The 20,005-nt window shown below is 39.8% G+C and overlaps 1 long non-coding RNA gene across 1 annotated transcript; it reads left to right on the top strand.

Annotated features, from left to right (window-relative positions):
- The first annotated feature begins 3,303 nt into the window (after positions 1-3,303).
- On the top strand, positions 3,304-19,820 carry LOC140342785 (uncharacterized). Its single transcript, XR_011923153.1, has 3 exons — positions 3,304-3,375; positions 3,464-3,524; positions 19,195-19,820. It is a non-coding gene; the product is annotated as an uncharacterized lncRNA (long non-coding RNA).
- Positions 19,821-20,005: the final 185 nt, after the last annotated feature.

Raw genomic sequence — 20,005 nt, 5'->3', positions numbered from 1 at the left:
CTGAATTCCTGAGATTTATCTGGAACACTGAAACCCCTCGCCTTAACAAATTTCTTCTTCAACTCCCAAAGGATCAAGGGGAGATGGCCTTCCCAGACCCAATATTATACCACAGGGCGGTACATTTGACCTGCCTGGTAGACCGGTGCAGACACGCCAGCTTTAAGGGATGGGTGACCCTGGAGGACTCGCTGTCTCATATAATGTTAAGCGTAGCGGCATGGTCCCCGATTGAGGATACAATTGCCTTACGCCGACACCCTCTGATAGGTGAGACGCTTAGAGTGGTGGCAAGGTATTTCCGTACAGAAGGAATTACTGCGTTCCCCTCCCCTATGTCCCCTATCCTGGGACACCCCAAGTTTCCGACTAGCAGGAGAGAATCAGTGTATAAGATCTGGATTGAGAGTGGTGTTTACAGGGCTACATTTCCTGCACCAATCCCTCTGGTCCAGTACGGAACAGCTACACAGAAGAACAGGAGAAAAATACAATGTCAACATTTTATTCTATCACTGCCGTCGGCACAGGATTTTGGCCGCTCCCTTGGCCCTCTAGAGAGTATATGTGTAAATGGAGATCCCTTGAGAGGGGTGCTTTCCTATAGGTATAAATTGCAACTGACAGCCCAGGACCCCTCAGCACCATATTTTGTCACTAAATGGGAGAGGGACCTTGATAATAAATTTACCAAAGATCAAATAGATTGTATGTTATATTACGGACACAAGGCCTCTATTAGCATCCGATATCAAGAGACTAACTACAAATTTCTCACCAGGTGGTATAGAACCCCTGATAGGGTGGCAAAACTTTTTCCACACACCAGCCCAGCGTGTTGGCGTTGTGGGCAACATACAGGTACGCTGTTACACATATTTTAGAGCTGCCCTGGGCTTCATTCTGCGCGAATGTTGCGGATATTGTACAAAGGCTGACAGGAGTGTGGATACGGGACAAATTGGAGCTTGCCCTGCTCCATATATCAGCAATGTCGAGGAAATGCTATAAAAAGTCGTTACTGCGCCATCTGTTAAATGCGACCAAGGCCTGCATCCCCCCGTTGTGGAGACAAACTACTCCGCCCACTGTGCAGCAATGGTTGACCAGGGTGAACGAAATACAATATATGGAGGAGCTTGTGAGTTCAGGGGATCGGTCCTCACACAGACCAATACGTACCTGGTTTTACTGGGATGACTTTAAGGTCACTGCAGAATATTTGCGGCTGCTCCGCTCACTGACATGAGATTATTGTGCCTCCACTGTTTGTCAGCCCTCCCCCCCCCCCCCCCCTTATCCCTTGTCAGTCCCTCCTCCCTTTCTTTCTTTCTCCCCCCTCTTTCTTTCTATTACTTAATATAAAATCAGCAACCAATGAAACCTGATTAAAGATTGCTTAATTCTATAACAGGAGTATAATTATGTGCTTTTATTTTTTATTACCACAATGTGGCATACTGTATGTTGTTTTTATGTCATTAGATATGAATACTTTTACTAAACTGTATGCCCCTTCATGTTCATGTTTGATATTGTCTTTTGTATTTGCTAGATTGAGTTTTGTAAATGTCTGTTTTTATTGGTTGCTTATAAAAATAAAGAAAAAAAAAAAAAGAAAGAAAGGAAACAGTGGGAAATTCGATATTATATTGCCGTAGCACACATTCCGCTCCTCTAAAAAACAGTATCCTCTTAAGCCAGTGTATTAGGCTCAAACGGAATTGCACCAACTACAAAGACTTCAAAACTGAGGCAAAAAGCTTACAACAAAGACAACTGGGACGTGGTTATAGTAAAAACGTACTGAGAAAAGCATACCAGAAAGCTCAAGCTCTGGATTGCAAAGCTTTAATTATCCAAACCAAACTGAATATGACAAATACACAAACAAGAATAATCACCACATTCAACAACCATTATAAAGCCATTTCTAATATCTTTAACAAGCACTGGCATATACTGACCCGAAAACCTACAAATTTATACAACCATACCCAAGTATAACATACAGAAAGTCACCATCTTTGAAGGACACACTAGTGAGTAGCCACTATTCAGATAAACAAAAATCTCATTTACAAACACTACCCCAAGATCCTTTACTTATAAATACTTTATGAATACAGGCAAAATTGTGACCCCTATTAGTCTTAATGCAACATAGCTTTGATAGCTTAGTTATTTTTCAGAATTGGAGAACATTATCCCCAACCCTAGGGGTGGGGATCTTGACAAATTATTACTACAATCTGAGACTAAATGGATATCTAACCTCAAAGCTACTATACCACCTGTCTGTAAAAACATTATTAACAGTCTCATGAGATACCCTATATCCCCTAGGCAACTATGATACTTTAATTGACACCCTAACCTGAAATATACATGAGATATCCTTTATTCCCCAGTTAATCATGATATTGCAATTATTGCACTCTTATCTGAAATTATTTATAGGTTTATTGGTTATTGCAGAATATTTGTAAAGTTTTAAAGTTTTACCTATTACAATCATGTTAACATATGATAAAAGGTAATTTACCAATTAAAATTATTCCTATCATTACTGCAATGTTAGGTATCAAATTTTATTATGATAACATGTGAATTATGCCAATGCCATAATGAATCAAACTAAGAATTGTTATTTGTATCAAATTAGGTGGAAATAAAATTTGGTAATGTATTATGTCACACTGACTTTATACTTTACAACAGATGTTATTATTGACTATACTTTATGTCAATCTCAATTATCAGATTACATTAACTATTATTGCTTTTTAAATATCATTGTAATGATATTCCCTGCCAACGGATTATACTTTAATTGATTTATATTCATGCATAAATACCCTAAATATTCTCCCCCTCTTCTATTTTAATTTATTTTATTTACGATAAAATACTTACCCTGGTTAGTATATGTAAGAGGATTGCAAAATAGACAAACTTCTACAAGATTAATATCCCTCTCCCCACCCTTCTCATCCCTAACCATACGGGGGACAGGAGCACTTGTTTGTTTAGGGTGCACCAGTCATCCAGCTCCTCTTTGCAGGATATTTGGTGACTATCCCATCCCCCGTTTGAGCATCCACCTAGTGGGTGTTCAGGACTTGCCATATTGGAGTATACACTCCGTGTTTGTCTGGACAGCTGCTGCCGGCTTGCTCCGCATCTTAGCATTTCAACGACTCAGGACCAGTAAGTTAACCCTTTGTCTGCATTTTTCTGATATAATTTATGAGTATATAAACCACTAGCTCTTTATATATTTGATTTCTTCTTAGATAAGCATTTCATTTTTCTGGATACTAATTTTGTGGAATAATCGTCAACATAGATGAATTAACCCCACTATTTCATCAGGTATAATTTGCCAAACATTTATGTAGTATTTGATAATCTATGATTTATTACTGAAATAATTAATTAAATACATTATTTTGTACATTAGGGTTTTATAAAAGTACCTGGATAATTCCTATGAAAGTTTCAACAATAAGAAAACACTACAGGTACGCCATTTTGTGGATAAATTTATTATTACCAACATCAAAATGTTCATCAAAAAATATATTTGTTAGAGTATCCAAATCCATTTGGCCACTTCATGAGATCGATTACTTCCTTCTCCAATTACAATACTTTATTGAGTAAGTCAGTTTGAAGTATATCTTATTGCTAAGCATATAAATGTTATCTTGGGATACATTATATATTTACACAATGACAGTAACTATTTACTAACCATTCTTTTTTTATATGATCTGCATACATGTTGGTGTTTAAAAAGCTTTAAGGAGCATATGTTAGATCTTTTGTGTACATATATTTTCTATAATTCACTACGGGGTATTATATTGCTCATTGTTCAGTCAATTTTGTTTAAATCAAAATTATGTATTTTATGTACTGTTTATAAATAAAGGTTATTTTAAAAATGTTATAATACCTAGTCTGCCAGAAAAAGCCATCTTCTTCTTTCTTTATCCATATACTATATTTCTTTATGGCTTGGCAACTACTACAGTAGTCTTTAACAGAGCTCCTGCGGGATAAAACTCTTTTGTTTGTTCATACAATCCAGTATTTAATGAGCAAAATTAAGTTGAGCAACAACAGAACATCTGTTTATTTCTAAGAGTGCTTGACCCTGCTTGTGAGTATGCAACCGAGCAGGACAGCTAATTCACAAACTGTTTAGAAAGCAAGTGGAAGTGTGTTTGTATACAATAGTGCTAAGATCAGGCAGCACAGCACAATGACAACAAACCGATAACACAACTACAAATGAACACAGGAGTTGTGTAGAATAGTGGCAGCAAATCAATATGAGTGAAGTATGGTAAACTACAGCTTTTTCAGCAAATGTCAGACTATTGAATGAAATAAAACCCTGACAATTTATTCATAAAAGGAATATGTACATAAATACATACATTCAAATACCAATATATGACAATCTGACTTTGAGAATGGGACAAAGGCAAAGAGGGGGGTCAAGTAGCAGTTTGGAGTGGAAACCATGCAGACATTTATACTAATTATTTGTGGATAAAATGGCAAAACATTGCTGAAGAATTGCTAAACAACAGAACGTGTAATTAGAAACTAGGCACAAAAACATTGCAGCAACAGATGAAGCTAACAATAATGAAGATTGCAAAAAGTCACATCAATGCATACCATCCACGCAAACTTACTTGTTTAATCCCCCCCTCCCCCCTCATACACACACAAACAAGTCCAGTTAAAATAGTAAAATGTTTTTCTGAAAGCAAAGGAGTAAAAGGTGGACTTTCAAGGCAAAATATACATATATCTTGAAAGGAGTAATGAACTGATGGGATTAAACATGTTAATAATGGAGATATTGGAATATATACTTACTAGAAACATCTTTCTATTTGATGATGTGACCTTCCTCCAGGTACAGGGAGTGGCTATGGGGACAAGATGTGCCCCTACGTACGCCAACCTGTCCCTGGGGGGGTGGGAAAAGGAACTGTTCTCAAGTGAGGCCTTGTTGATATATCTTTGCCACATCATTTTATGGCGAAGATATATCGACGTCTTCATGCTTTGGACAGGTACCTAAGAATGTCTGGCTGAGTTAATTGAGCAACTAGCTGACAATTGAAGCTTGACATTGAAACTAAAATTGATTCTGATTTGACCCTGTGTTCCAGTTTGTACCATAAACCTACTGCTGGGAATACTATCTTGCGATCAGAAAGGGCCCATCCTAAGCACTTAATAAGAATTTACTGTATTCCTAATATTTAAGAATTAGGAGGAACTGTACCGGAGAAAGCGATTTTGAGGAGGCAGCAAAGTCACTACGAGCTAGGCTCCATGAAAGGGGATACAGCCATAAAGTACTAAAGAAGGCCTACCATAGGGTTAAAAGTAGAACAAGAACAGACCTGTTATATAAACCTAATTTCCCCACAAAAGGAACAGAGAGCAAACTAAGAATTGTTACCCGGTTTTCGGACCAACATTCAGAGTTAAATAGTATCTGTAGTCGACATTGGTCGCTTTTAACATCAGATCCTATTTTAAAAAACTTAGTACCACCTTATCCACAATTTAGGTATAAAAAGTTACCCTCCCTAAAGGATAGACTTGTTAAAAGTCACCTTTTACCTCATAAATTAAGCGGGTCTTTAACACAAGCAGGCACCTTCCCTTGTGGTAGGTGCAATTAGTGTCAGTGGATATACAAAAAAAACAGATGATTTTCAAATACCGGTTCCAATTACTAAACAACTAAATAGTAATGTAAACTGTAGCACAGAAGGGTTAGTGTACATGGCTTTCTGTAGCTGTGGGAAGTTCTATGTCAGAAAGACAAAAAGAAGCTTTAGAAAACGCATGTATGAGCATATATATATAATGTTTAAAGTGGCAAAATAGTAACCCCACTAAGTTTTAATATGGGGACCTGCCAAAAATTCAACTTGAATGAGTTACGATTCATTGCTCTAGAAAAAATTCATCCAGACCAGAGGGGTGGTAATTTAGACAACTTGATTTTACAAAAAGAAGCGAGGTGAATTTATGAGCTAAATGCCACAGAACACCCTGGCCTAAATGAATGTTTCAGCTTCAGATCCTTTTTATGATTTGGTAAAAAATCGTTTAATATATAGTTATCGTGGGCGTACATTTGTCCCCCAAAAATACTCAATTTATATAATTATTACCTGTAGTTTAACGATCTCCTATAATAAAACATTGGGCCATCTAAGAGTTTAGATATGCTGCGGCTGACATGTGGGCACGACCCATAAAGTTTCTTAAAAATTGACCCCAGTTATGGTGGAGTCATAAATTTACCTGTTCTCAGCAATGTTTATTTGAATTAGTCCTATGAATACTTTCCTCTCCCTTTTTCCACTTGTTATTTCTGTCCCCCCCTTCCCTTCCTTTGTTCTCTCCCCCCCCCCCCCCCCCCTCCCCTCCTTCTGTTTTCTTTTCTTTTGTTTATTTGTATTTTTTTTCTATTTTTTTCTATTTATTTGATTACCCCTTTTAAATTTATTTATATATAAGGCTGGGTCTACATGAACAGTTTTTAAAACACATATGTCTGCTAAACTGACAGCTGCGGGAGCAATCGGGAGTGGAGCTGTCAGCATAGCAGAGCTCAGCTGACTGCTCTGCTCCGATTGGCTGAGGAATGGGAAATCCTGATGATGCTTGAGCTGTCATCAGGGTTTCCTATTTCTCAGCCAATCACAGAGCACTAGAGATGAATAGGCACAAGTCTCCCCATTCAAGTCTAGTGCTGAATGGCTGAGAAATGTAAAACCTCAGCCAATCACAGAGCACTAGAAGTGAATGGAGAGCCTTGTCCTCATTTAACCCCTAGTGCCCTGCGATCCCTCACTGTCAGGAGGATTCCCAGGGCTGTGCTTATGTCATGATTGCAGCCATGGAAATCATCCTGTCATTGGGATAACCTGAACAAAAAAAAAAGTTTAGTTACACAAACACACATACATTTAATAAAATAATTTAACACATAATAAAGCCTCGTCCTATTTTTTACACATTTTAACCCTTTCAGGAAATGAGTAAGGGGTTTTATGTACCCCTGTACTCAATCCCCAGGGTGGGGTGGTGGAGATCTGGGAGTCTCCTTATTAAAGGGGGCTTCCAGATTCCAAATATCTGCTAAAAATGTTTATTAAAGCCCCCATTGTTTTCAATAGAAGCTTTCATAAAAAGCTTAAAAACGCTTGTAAAAGCCCCCATTGAGTTCAATGGGAGTGTTTTCATGCGTTTTCTCGCGTTTATCCTGTGTTTTAATTTTTTAAACATTGCAAGCAACGTTTAAGATAAAGCTCAAAAATATGCCGGAAGGAAACGTCCTGGTGTGGATTAGCCCATGGGAATGCATGGGGACTTCAAACATGGGCTTTAAAAGCCTCAGGTTAAACGCTGAGGAAACAGTCCGTGTAGACTAAGCCTAATTAAAGATATAGGCCCTGATTCATCAATGAAATGCGCGTACGCTCGCGACGGTCAGCAACCTCTATTAGCGCGAGTCGGCCCGAGTTCTAGTGAACTCGGCTGCCAGTTTCTTGCAAGGGATGCCAAAGATCTCTAATACGCCAATTACGGCGATTAATTTTCAGCTGCGCGATTCAGAAGGAGATGTAAACCTCAATGATGAGGTGATAGCAATTGATTAGCGCACACCTGCTCTCTGTTCTGTGCGCATCTCCAGTCCATTTTACAGGTCAGTTTGAATCTTTAATGCTTGATGTTTTTTTTTTGTAAGTGTTACTTTTTTATGCTACAATCTACTCCATCACAAACTTGCTTCATTTATAGTTACATTTGTTGCACTTCTTGTTACTTTTTTGCAACACTGCAAACTAATTTCTATCAAGCTGGATATATACTAAGTGGCACTTTCAAATATGTCATCACACAATATTTCATAAAAAAAAAAATATATATATATATATATATATATAATATTTTTTTTTATTATTATAATACTTATAGTAAGTATTATATATATAAGTAAGTAGTATATATATACACACACACACACACACACACACACACACATACATATATATTTATAAGAAGCAAACAAGAACGTGTGTGGGCTTGTGACTTTTGTGGGAAAATCTAGTCCGACGGCAAAGCCGAGGCTTCGCGCACGGACAGTCGCAAGATTTACCCGCAGGCGGCTCCTCCGATCAGGCATCGTAAGCCTTTATATAGGCGCCTATGTAGAGGAGCTGAACTCGGTTAACTCTTGCCTAACAGAAAAGAAATGTCATTTTAAAATATGCTTTTTTCTTAGCGCATATAGATGTTTTAAACATTTGAACAGCACAATTATTTTTTTTTAGGGCTAAGAGTAATATGTGTGCCATTAGAAAGAATGCTTTTTTTAGGGGAACAGTGACTTTTAATGCAAGCTCGCCAGTGTAAAGCTGCCGGAGATGCGCGGCTCCAGCAGCGAGCTCATTTAGTTGGTGAATTGTGCGACGGCTTCCGATTTTGGATCGCGAATACGAATGCGCGACCGAGCCTCCGATTTTGCTTAGTGAATCAGGGCCATAAACTTATATGTATTCTATTGCTAATAACAAGTTTATTTACTCCGTGGCCAGTGGGGCACGGGGCCCCTCCTCCTTGATAGCGGGGGGGAACATACATTCCCCTTGCAGTTGGGTGGAGGCGGACTCTTGCTCCATTTAGAACCGGGCTTCAATTTGAAGCCTGAATTTTGCCCCATTGCCCACCGTCATCCTCCCTATTGTAAGGTGGCTGAAGATGCTCTGCACTAAGGGCGGAAGCATCACACCATCATAGACAGGAGACACCTCTCCTGTAGGGGGCGGAGCCTTGACCCGCCACGAGGGACACCGTCAGAAGAGCTTGCAGATAAGATGAGATGGGGCAAGGTGAAGCTCTACACGCATCAGGGATCCACATAGCAGCTCAGGGAATACTCAGTGTGACTTTGGCTGGAGGTCGTGGAGTCATAGAAACAGGAAAACATTGGGGATTCGTTTTAGAGGTCTCTAATATGTAAGTGCATTCAAACTATTGAGTAAGAAACTCTGAGAATGTTAGCAGAAGTTGTTGATATTAGTTATTGGTTTGTCACTGTGGCAAATGGCATTGGTTGGCTGAATTACTGTTTGATTTGGATTCTGGAACAACTTGGTCATTATTGAGAATGTAAGTGCAAAATTATTCCTGAATGGGTTTTTTCACTTGGTATATGGGCACATATTATATATTATATATATAAGTGGATAATGAGATTATACACTGATTTTTTTCTTTATATACGGCTAGTCTTTATATATGGCTATATAGCCTTTGGATATTTGATAATTAGTGGTATTGGAGCAGAGAGTATTTATTTGGTAATGCACTACAGATTCACTAAATGGTCACCCTTTATATCGGACATTTTTCAATGGTCATTCCTTCTTTTTTTTTTTTGTTTTTTTTTTTTTTTTACTTTTTTGCACATCAAAAAATGAACAGATTACACTTATGTGTAGTCGTTGCTGGCTTGGTATTTGGGTAAATGAAACGCGACGCTGGATGAGCACAGCGGGACCAGGTAAGTGAGGATTTTAATGTAGGGAGAAAAGTTCGGGGTTAACGATAATTGCAACTTTTTTTAGTACGGAAACGTGCGGGCTTAACGGTTGGGAGGTTAATCTCAGCAAATGCACATCAGGTGATGTTGTAAGGGTTTGAGTTTGTTTATACACTTTTTGATCAATTTGGTTTTCAAACTTTATAAAATACAGATAAGAAAAGACTGGCCTGGTGAAACTTTTTAGGTCCCTAGGTGCAATTTGAGCATCCCCGGTTGCCCAGTGCTCAACCCAGAAATTTTTTTAAGCCGGGTGGGAAGAAATTGTAGGTGGGTGGCAGCCCCTATATTGTGACCAAACTCTTTAGTAATCATCCAAAAACAGCCAGGTGGGTGCTGAAAAGTGCCGGGGGGGGGTGCACCCAGCTAAAAAGGCCTGGGGAGAACCCTGTTGCCCCACCTCGTTCTGCCTGCAACCTCTTGACATCTAAGGGGAGTTCGCAAAATAATTGGTACAAAATGTTTGAGACACTGTGATTATGTTGGTAAATTAATTTATTGATGTATCTGTTTACAATGTATATGTATTTTTAATTGTAGAACCATGTCCTCCTGAAGAAGTGGGGGAGTTCCACCAAACGGGTATAGGTTTTTGGTGGTTATGTCATTAGATGCACATTGTTAGATTAATAAGCATATATGTTACACATCTGATTTGGTTTTAAGGATTTGTATTAAAGTTATACATTTTAATATGTGAATTGGTAATTAATGGAAACTGATGTATATTTTGCCCTGAAAGTCCCTCTTTTACTCTTTTGCTTTCAGAAAATTAATTATATTGGGATGTGGCAAGTAGACTTTTACCTGTAATGCGCCTGGGCACACAAACCACAGCCAACTCCAAAAGTCCTTTTATCGAGTTTTATTATAGTCATAAAACAAGACAGGGTATTTACAGATATCATGTCCCATAAGCGTAGTACAGGAGGGTAAGGCAAAGACAGGTCACAAACAATCCGAGGTCAGGACAGGCAGAGTTCAGGCAAGAGTCAGGTATCAGACCAGGTCGCTATTATAATGACAATTAGAGAAACATTAACCAACACAGAGAACGCACCCAAGCACACTGTGTACACAGAGGCTTATAGCGGGCAATGGTTCAGGACAGGTTCTCCTTAAATGGCCAGAGTGACCAATGACCTTGCGCCACCTGGCGCCATTTGATTGGAGAGTAACTGAATCCCCTGCGCCGAATTCAAACTAACTATGTCCTGCCCCGCGGCGAGGCAGCTGAGTGCCCCGCCCTCGGGGGGTACAAGAGGCATGCATTGTAGCGCGCGCACCTCTTCCCACAGCACCCCTGGGACGTGCACTACTTTGCACATCCAAAGGAGTGCTGAGAACAGGACTTTCTGTAATCACGTCCATAGAGATGCAAGGGATGCCGCCTGGCCGAACAGTAGTTTGGCCAGGACGGATCCCTCCGCCTGCAGAGAGAGACACGCTGCAAACAGGGCAGCAGCCTCGGCCATGCTGCCTGCTGCAGCGGCATCTCCCTCTGCGGCTGGGATCCCCAGGGACGCCGCGGGCTCGCAGGACAGGTACGTTCCTTACATTACTCTTTTTAGGATGTTCCAGCCCTCTCTTTTTCTTTTGTATGTCCTTAAAACATGTATTATAACATCTTTGCCAACAACCTTTATTTTTCAAATATTTGATTTCTCTAAAGCCAAATTATAATGAAATTTGAATCAGGTCCAAAATGCTTTTGAACATTTTTCTTACATTCATACTATTGTGTGATGACATATTATAAACTGCTAATTATTATATATACAGCTTGATATAAATTAGTTTGCAGGGTTGCAACCAAAGTATCAAAACAACAACTGCAACAAATCAAAGTATAAATGAAGCAATTTTGTGAATTAGTATAATGTAATATAAAAATGTAGCACTTAACAAAAAAAGATCAAGTACTAAGGATTCCAATTGACCGCTGCAGTAAAGGCCTGGCAGAGTATTAAAAAGGAGGAAACCCAGCATCTGGTGATGTCCATGAGTACAAGACTACAGGCTGTCATTGCCAGCAAAGAGTTTTCAACCAAGTATTAGAAATGAACATTTTTTTCAGCTTTTTAATTTGTCCAATTACTTTTAAACCCCTGAAATGAAGTGATTGTGTAAAAAAAAAAAAAGGCTTTAGTTCCTCACATTTTTATGCAATCTTTTTGTTTAACCCACTGAATTAAAGCTGAAAGTCTGCAGTTCAACTGCATCTGAGTGTCACAAACCTACGTCTAAATGAACCTTATTGCACATACTCAGTGCGTATACCTACTCTGCACATGCCCAGTGCAAGCTCCAATCAGAGGACGGCACTATATGAAGGCTCCATGATTTCCTTTCAGTGCGGATTGATCATGACAACTTCCTGTTTCCTGGTTGCTGTTTTCCTGATTCCTGATTCTTGGTTCCTGCTCCTCGCTACTCATGCATCCTCCGCCCTCCATCTGATCATCCGTGTATGACTTCTAATGTTTGTCTGGAATCAACTTTCACCACTGTGATCCGCAAAATCATTGGACATTTACCAGCATTGTTATTTGCCCAGTCATTGGACATTTTCTTCTACTGTTTACCTGCAAGGTCATTTGACATTTACCATTATCTGGTCTGCAAATAAACTAAAAGGGACATTTACCCATTAACCTTTACACATGTGTGTGATCTCCTGGCTAATCACCGTCAAGATTACCTCAAACAGAGCTCTCCTTTCTGAAGGCTGACACTAAGTTGTTTCATTTAAAATTAATTGTGGTAATGTACAGAACCAAAATTAGAAAAAAGATGTCCCTGTCCAAATATTTATGGACCTAACTGTATATGTTTCCTAAATTCAATAGTAGCCTCTTAGCAACCTGCTATGGGGGGGTTTGGGGGAGCTAGACATAGACTCCTAATTGACTGAGGTGGGCGCAAAGAAGTAAATGAAGTGGATGTCGTGTACTGATGCGTTTCGCCTAAATTGGCTTCTTCAGAGTACTAATAAACATCAGAATATAAAGTTTAATGTAGGTGAATAAAAGGACTATTCAGAGGGGACATGGTCAAAAATGATTGGCAAAGCACATCAGTTCTAGTGGTTAGTATTGCCTGTTGAAAGGGGTAGGATTTCCAAAGATGCCGACGCGCCTGATGGTGGTGCTGGTGGTTAGAATGCAGCAATGGTATGCTAATATACGCTAATATATATGTTAAAGATTTGCGCTTGCAGGTGCAAAATGAAATTGCCATTGTCCTGAAATTCTTTAGTATCTTTCCTATTTGCGCATTATATATCACCAAACAAGTTTTGGTCATCCCTTGCATTTTTTCAGGGCAGCTTTGGCCAAACCACTTGATATGCAGCTTAACGTTTATTTATTGTGATAGAAAATTTGTCATAGTTCTCCCCAGAGGTTTTTAGCCGGTTGCTCCGCCCGGCTGATTTGAATACCCCGCCCAGCTCTCGGCAGCTCTCATCCTCGGATGCACGGATCTCAGGCTGCTGTGTGTCATCCGTTCTGAGGATTGCTGCTGGAGAGGTGAGCACGCAGCTAAGCCTACATGTGAAAGAGACACAGGCAGCCCCGCCCCCATCTCATAGCACAGAGCTCGGATTACTGTTCGGATTAAAAAAAATGAAATGTATCCAGTGTGTGTGTGTGTGCATGTTATTTTGCATCCTCACAGCTCTGTATACAAACTTCCATATCTCCTAATATGTATGTCACAATGACCTGTAATGTTCAGGGTGTACGGGGGACCCTCATAGATACTAGTTACTACAATTGCAGCCCCCCAGGTTCAAAGAATTTCAAGATATGGGGGTCACAAATGGGTTGTGAAGTTTGGGGTTGCTGTTTCAGGGGAAAGTACAACTAGGAGTCCTAAATTGAAAGAAAATACATAGAATAAAAAAATTGGATATACTAACGGGGCAGGCATTACAAAGTTGTAACAAATAATTGGGAGAAGGTAGAACACTGAAACAATAAGAGGTTACTGGATACCCATGGCATAAACAACTGGGTGCACTAAATTTGCTGTGTTTTGCCACACCGCCTTTTTTACCACCCGGCTACAGCTTCCTACCACCCGGCTGAAAAAAATTTCTGGGGAGAACACTGTTTGTGTTTGCAAAAAAAATTCTAAGTTGTTAAATCAAAATCATAATTCTATATAATGTCATATTCATGTATGAGACTGAAAAAATGAAGGACAGAACATATGTCATTTATTTATCATACTTGACAGAGTTGATGCTATTTTGGAGTTTGAGACTGCCCAGAAGGCTGGAGCAACTATTCATGAGTTGTGTTATCATATGGTCTTCATTCTCTATTTCTATATGTATGGATCATATTTGAATGTATGGAACTGTATTTATCGTATTGTAACTATACTGTAACAGAAGACGATCCTGTTCTTAATACGGCCGAAATGATAACAATAATAATAATACTTTTTACAAAAGTGTTTCAGTTCCACCCCTTCCCTGTATTGGAACCACTAGAAAACATCACCATGCTAATGTAAAAGGATTATGACCATTAAACAGAAAATCCATTAAAGGGCTAGTGGCACAAATTAATTTGGAATTTTTATACTGTATATTAAAGTGGAATTAAAGTCATAATAAAAAAAACACACTTACCTTTAATCCTGCAGATCTGTCGATCGAGAGGTTTCTTCGATTGGGTCCTGTGTTGTCCCAGTATCCGTCTTCAGCCCGGCGCTTCCGCCATCTTCTTCACTCTTCTTCTGAGTTCTTCTTCGTATGTCACCCGATCTTGCACTGCAGCCGCGAGATCGGGTGACATAGATGGAGAAAAAATTGCCAATCTCACTAAGCATGTGTGAGATCAGCAATTTTTTTCTCCCAGTATAGAAAGGGCTTGTGCAGAAGGAGCAGCCAAAAGCCTCCCAAGATGCATGACGTAGGTATCCCGGGATGATTTGCGGCGATCGGGACAGAAAAGGGAGGTGTTGCACCCTTTTTATTTTTTTTTCTTTAAAAAAAAAAAAAAGGGGTGTTGCCTCACAGGATTCCTCACAGATCTAAAGGTTTGATGGGTTATACTGCCACCTGCAGGAGTAGAACACTGGGCACAAAAAGCCTAGCACAGGAGGTGGTCCCAGCCATTAGCCAAACTCCTATGTGGTGTGTTTGCAAAAATGGTACATGCAGTTGTTTTGGTGTGTTAGGCAGCCCAAATGGATGAATTCAAATGAATAGGCTGGCTTAACACAATAAACTGTAAACACTGCAATGGTGTTAACAGACCCTAAGTGTTTAGGCTTCAATACTGTCTGCTAAATTAAACCTCTACGGTTGGCTTCTTTAACAGGTCATTCAAAACCTTTTGAACTAGAGTAAAGCAACCAATGCAGATACCATTGATATGCATGACAAAAGCCCCTTTGGAGGATTGTTGCTTTTTACATGTGACAAATATAGCAATATTCAGTCATTATCAAACTAGTTTTGATTTCCAAAACAAAAAAAAGAAGTATGCAACCTTCTGACAACATATGCCAGAGCCATGAGATGATCTAAAGCAGGGGTAGGCCAGATACAGCCTCAAACGGCCTGCATTTAAATGCATTTAAAAAAAAATGCTCTGCCCTGCATTTTTTTTTTTTGTAAACTGAAGCCATAGTACATTTTGCCTTCTTCTTGCATTGGGACTTTATTAGGCAGTACAAAGTTGATGGTGTGAAGTGTGAATAAGGCCTTAGCTGTGGTTCGTCAAACACAGTATGGTTTTCCATATTTTCCATTGTTTACATTTTAAACAGAGATTTTTTTTAGGAATCTAGAACTTTAGTTTCATAATTTTGTGACCTGAAAACTTTCAGCATTATTTTGTTACAGTGACATAATTCCTAAACAGATTTCTAATTCCTAACATATGAAAGCTTTTTTGTTAAATTGGTACTAGGCTTCAAATGGAGAACACAAAGAGAAAAGATAAGAGGGATTTGAAGGCTTCAAACAATTATATTGTATATCCAAGTAAATACAAACGCTATATCAATGCATCGTGTATGTCCATCACACATTTACATAGCCTGGGATAAGGACTACTGGTCTATACAAAGATAACTATTTCAAGTATAAACCATAATCGGTACTCATTACGTTAACCCTAGAAAAACGCCTTGTTACCTGATGTGTTTCACCCGATTGGCTTCTTCAGGGGTATGTAGATGTTAGTCAACTAATAATCAGAACAGAAGCATATGTTTCTAATATATACAAAATGTCAGTGAAAAAACATATTGGTAAACGAGCAATATATTTAAAGATTTAAAGGTATGTAAATAAATATGCATTTTCATATTTACTATTTTAACTGGACTGGTGTGTGTGTGTGTGTGTGTGTGGGGGGGGGGGTTAATCAAGTTGAATTGATGTGATTTTTTTTTACCCTTCATTTTTGTTAGCTTCATCTGTTGCTGCAATGTTTTTGTGCCGGTTTTATAATTACAGTCTCTATTGGTTAGCAATTCTTCAACCTGTTTCTTACAATGTATTTGTAATTATTCTTAGTAAATGTTTTGTTTCATTGCCGTTGTCCCTTTTTCAAAGTCATATTGTCACATATTGCTGTTTGAATGTATTATGTAATAATACTTTTATGAATAATTTGTCATGCTTTGTTTTTTTTCTTATAGTATCAGATATTTGCAGAATAAGCTATGGTTTTCCTTTAACATACTTCACTGTTGATTTGCTACCACTATTCTACACAACTTCTCTGTTCATTTGTAGTAGTGCTATAGGTTTGTTCTCATTGTACTGTGCCTTGTAGTTGCTATACTGGCTGATCAGACAGAGAGGAACACTGGAACAGCACAAGGGAATTGGCTGTGAAACAACAGACTTGGCAACAAGGGGCTAACACAGGAGCTGAACAGGGGCAGGGGAAGCACTGAGTTAACCAATAGGTGTACAGGAAATTCTCAGCAGAGCTAGGGGCTCAGTCCTAATGCTGTGTCTGAGCTAGCTAAATAGCCAGGGATGATTGAGGTCATGTCCTGATGCGCTGGCAAGATGGGATGAAACTGCTAAAGCTTGGGAGTGCAGGCACGCCCAGAGTCAGAACTGGCCGCATGCACAGGAGGCGCTTGCGCTTTAGTGAGGAAGAGGTAAGTATGACACTTGACCAAATCTGCACTAACACACACTCTGCCCCAGTTTGGGAATGTATTCTTTAAAGTGTCACATAAAGACACAGTTCTTACCCAAATATGGCTGCTATTTCTTTTCATAAAGGACTAAAGACTGCTTGCTCTGACAGACTGTCTGGCTCAGTTACCTCTAAAGTGTCCTAGGTATCAGCATGGTGTATGCACAGTGAAAGGGCCTGAGACACTCCATTTTGTTTCTTATTCTAGTTTTTAGTTATGAGAGCTAGATGTATTCCTTGGTTGTTTAGACTATATGTGTATAAACCTGATGTTCTGCCAAGACGAGTGTCCTTGTTAATTCTGCTAAACTCAGATAATGTCGACTGTTTATAAATAACACAATGTTTTGTACGTGTCTGAAATTATGTAGCTAAACAGTTTCATTTTAGAATATATACCAGTGATTTTCCATTCTAATAAATGAGCATGCGCTATGGCATATTGTTATGATATATAAACTAGATGTTTGCTATAATAAAGTTGGAGACTGCTTGATACCATACGAGTGTATGCGTTGTGAGTGATTCTTCCCAGGCGCGCCTGTTCTGATGCAATGAGAGACTCTGGGATGGATTGAGATGAGAGAGGAATAGAGCCAAGAACCTTTCAGAACCTTTCACACAGGTTGTGCTGGAGGCAGCATGCCATGATCACTTGGGCAGCTTTCCAGGGTGCGTACAGAAGTTCACCACCGGACCGCGCCAGAAACCGTGCTTTTAGCAGCCCTATGGTGTTCTCCACGACCCTCCCCCCCCCCCCTTCCCGGCTTTTCACACTGGTGTCTTAATCCATAGAAGCTTCCCATATCCTATGTCAGCTGTTAAAAGACAAAAAAAAAGTTGTGGTTATTCTTCAAAGTGTTCTCTATCTTTATCCTTCCTGCCCCAATCAGGCATATACAACCAGGATTCAGTGGAACCCTAGTGGTTCTTACAAAGGTTGCTAAGGGTTGTGCTCTCAGGTCAGCTAGAGCTTTTTGGTTGTTAGGAGGCATTCTTCCTACTGACTACCACACTGTGAGCTGTGGACGTAGTAATTATAGTAGGGCTTCCCTGAACACCTGAAAGTTAGTTTAAGGGTTCCCCCATGGTCACAATATTGTAAATCACTGTACAGTAAGGTAATAGCTTTGCAGGCAGCAAACAGTCACTGATTTATTCCTAATGTTATTCATTGCTCCATTATGTTGTAGAGGACCAATGCAAAGAGACGTTGAGGTGTATGAGTGCAACTACTTAGCAACATAATAACAGGGCCCCCCATAAGCTACTTAGGTGTCTTTAGGAGATAACTACTGCTACTGTTAGTTGTGTTACAGTAATTACAATATACATTAACTACTAACCAGCCCTCAGGCATTTCTCCAGAGTTGAACTTCTGTTAGAGGGCTGTCTGAAGTAGGACATAGGCATCATGGCACGATCCTGGGAAACCTGTGCGTATACTCATGATTCTCCTGTTGGTATTACAAACTACCTGCACATTCAGCGAATGATACTGCTTTCGGTTTCCAAATGAGATTTCCTGTTGTTTAGGAGCCCGAATTGCCACATGGGTGCAATCGATGGCCCCCAAAATATTCAGAAATCTCGCTTGCCTGAGAAAAACCACCCTTACATTCCTCCACTCCCGAGCTGTGCGAGGGAAATTAACATACAGTGGGACAAGGTCCAAAATGACATGAATGACCTGCATAAACACCCTGTATACTATAGGCTGGTTCAGGTCACAAACTAATCCAAAGGTCATCTGGAACGATCCCCTGCCCAGTATGTATAGAGTGGCCAGAAGTCTGGTAACCCCCGGCACAGCTTGGCTTCTTTTTGTCTTCAGGGCAATTTTGTCCTCCAAAAGACTATAGAGGTTCTGGATGACTTCACGGGACAGATGGAATTGCACTTTCACATCGTGGTCCCGCATGTAATCTAGGTTGGTCCGTTGTAAAAAAAAAAAAAAAAAAGCCGTGGCTGCCAGACCTGCACAGGACTTTGGTATAATGTGGATGGCTGCTCCTTATCTTCCAGCAACCACCATTGTTGCAGTTGCGGCCACAACTACACTCGCAAGAACTACAACCACCTCCATGTGTCCGGCGTATATATCACGTGTGCATGAGATTGCATATGTGTTTGCATATGTTCGTGCATGCGTGCATTCGCGCAACTCATATGCGCCATTGCAACCCTATATATTTTCTGAGATGTTCTTAGCTTTTCTCCTTGCAACATTTAAAACTTTTGGGTCATAAAATCACAAATCTGTATTTAAGGTAAGAATTTCCTTTACTCATCAATTAGCAAACTAACATAAATCAATTTTTTGGGTTTTGCCCTGTTTTTCTTTTTTCCTCCTAGGACCTTGGAGCCTCCTCAGAAAAAAGCTTTAAAAAAAAAAAAAAAAAGCACATCACACCCCTGGCTCCATCATCACTGGCACCACAACCCCAGGGCACACACCAGCCCATAGACCAGCAGGAACCTTCTCAGGCAAGCTAAGTTGCCTAGCAAAGTAGGCCAAAAAGATCTAGGCCTCTGGCCCCTCAACATTGCAGCTTAGCAAGTTTGAGTCAGCTCAGGGATTCTGCTTTGAAGGCAACCAGCTTCACTCCTGAACAAAATGCAGCCCTCATGGAGTCCGACTTTGAGTTTTTCCAACAAATTTGTGGGGGCATGCACTCCTAGACCTCACTTTGGGAGGAAAGTGCCAGGAGAGTAAATGCAGTGGGCAGTACATAACAGACTGTTCACCAGTGTCAGAGTGACATCTTTCGCCGCATCAAAAGTGTCCTGGGCACAGAGGCACAGAAGCTATAGAGAGTGGAACATATCCCCAACACCTTGTGTAGCGTCTCAGGGACTATGAAAGATTAGCGTTGTCACTCATTAATATTAATATTATTAAAACACAATTTAAATAGCGCCAACATATTACTCAGCACTGTCTATTAAATAGGGGTAGCAAATGACAGACAAATACAGATAGTGACACAGGAGGAGAGGACCCTGCCCTGAAGAGCTTACAATCTAGGAGGTGGGGGAATTACCACACAATAAGAGGGGAGATCATTGGGCCAGAAACGGTAGTAGGGGTGGACTACCAGGATGACTATTTTTGGTTGGGAGGAGTTCTGAGATCATTTTTTATTTAGGATTAGATGCTTAATTT

This window comes from Pyxicephalus adspersus, chromosome W (genome assembly GCF_032062135.1).
Source record: "Pyxicephalus adspersus chromosome W, UCB_Pads_2.0, whole genome shotgun sequence".
Classification (NCBI taxonomy): Eukaryota; Metazoa; Chordata; class Amphibia; order Anura; family Pyxicephalidae; genus Pyxicephalus; species Pyxicephalus adspersus.
This window is presented reverse-complemented; position numbering and strand designations above follow the sequence as displayed.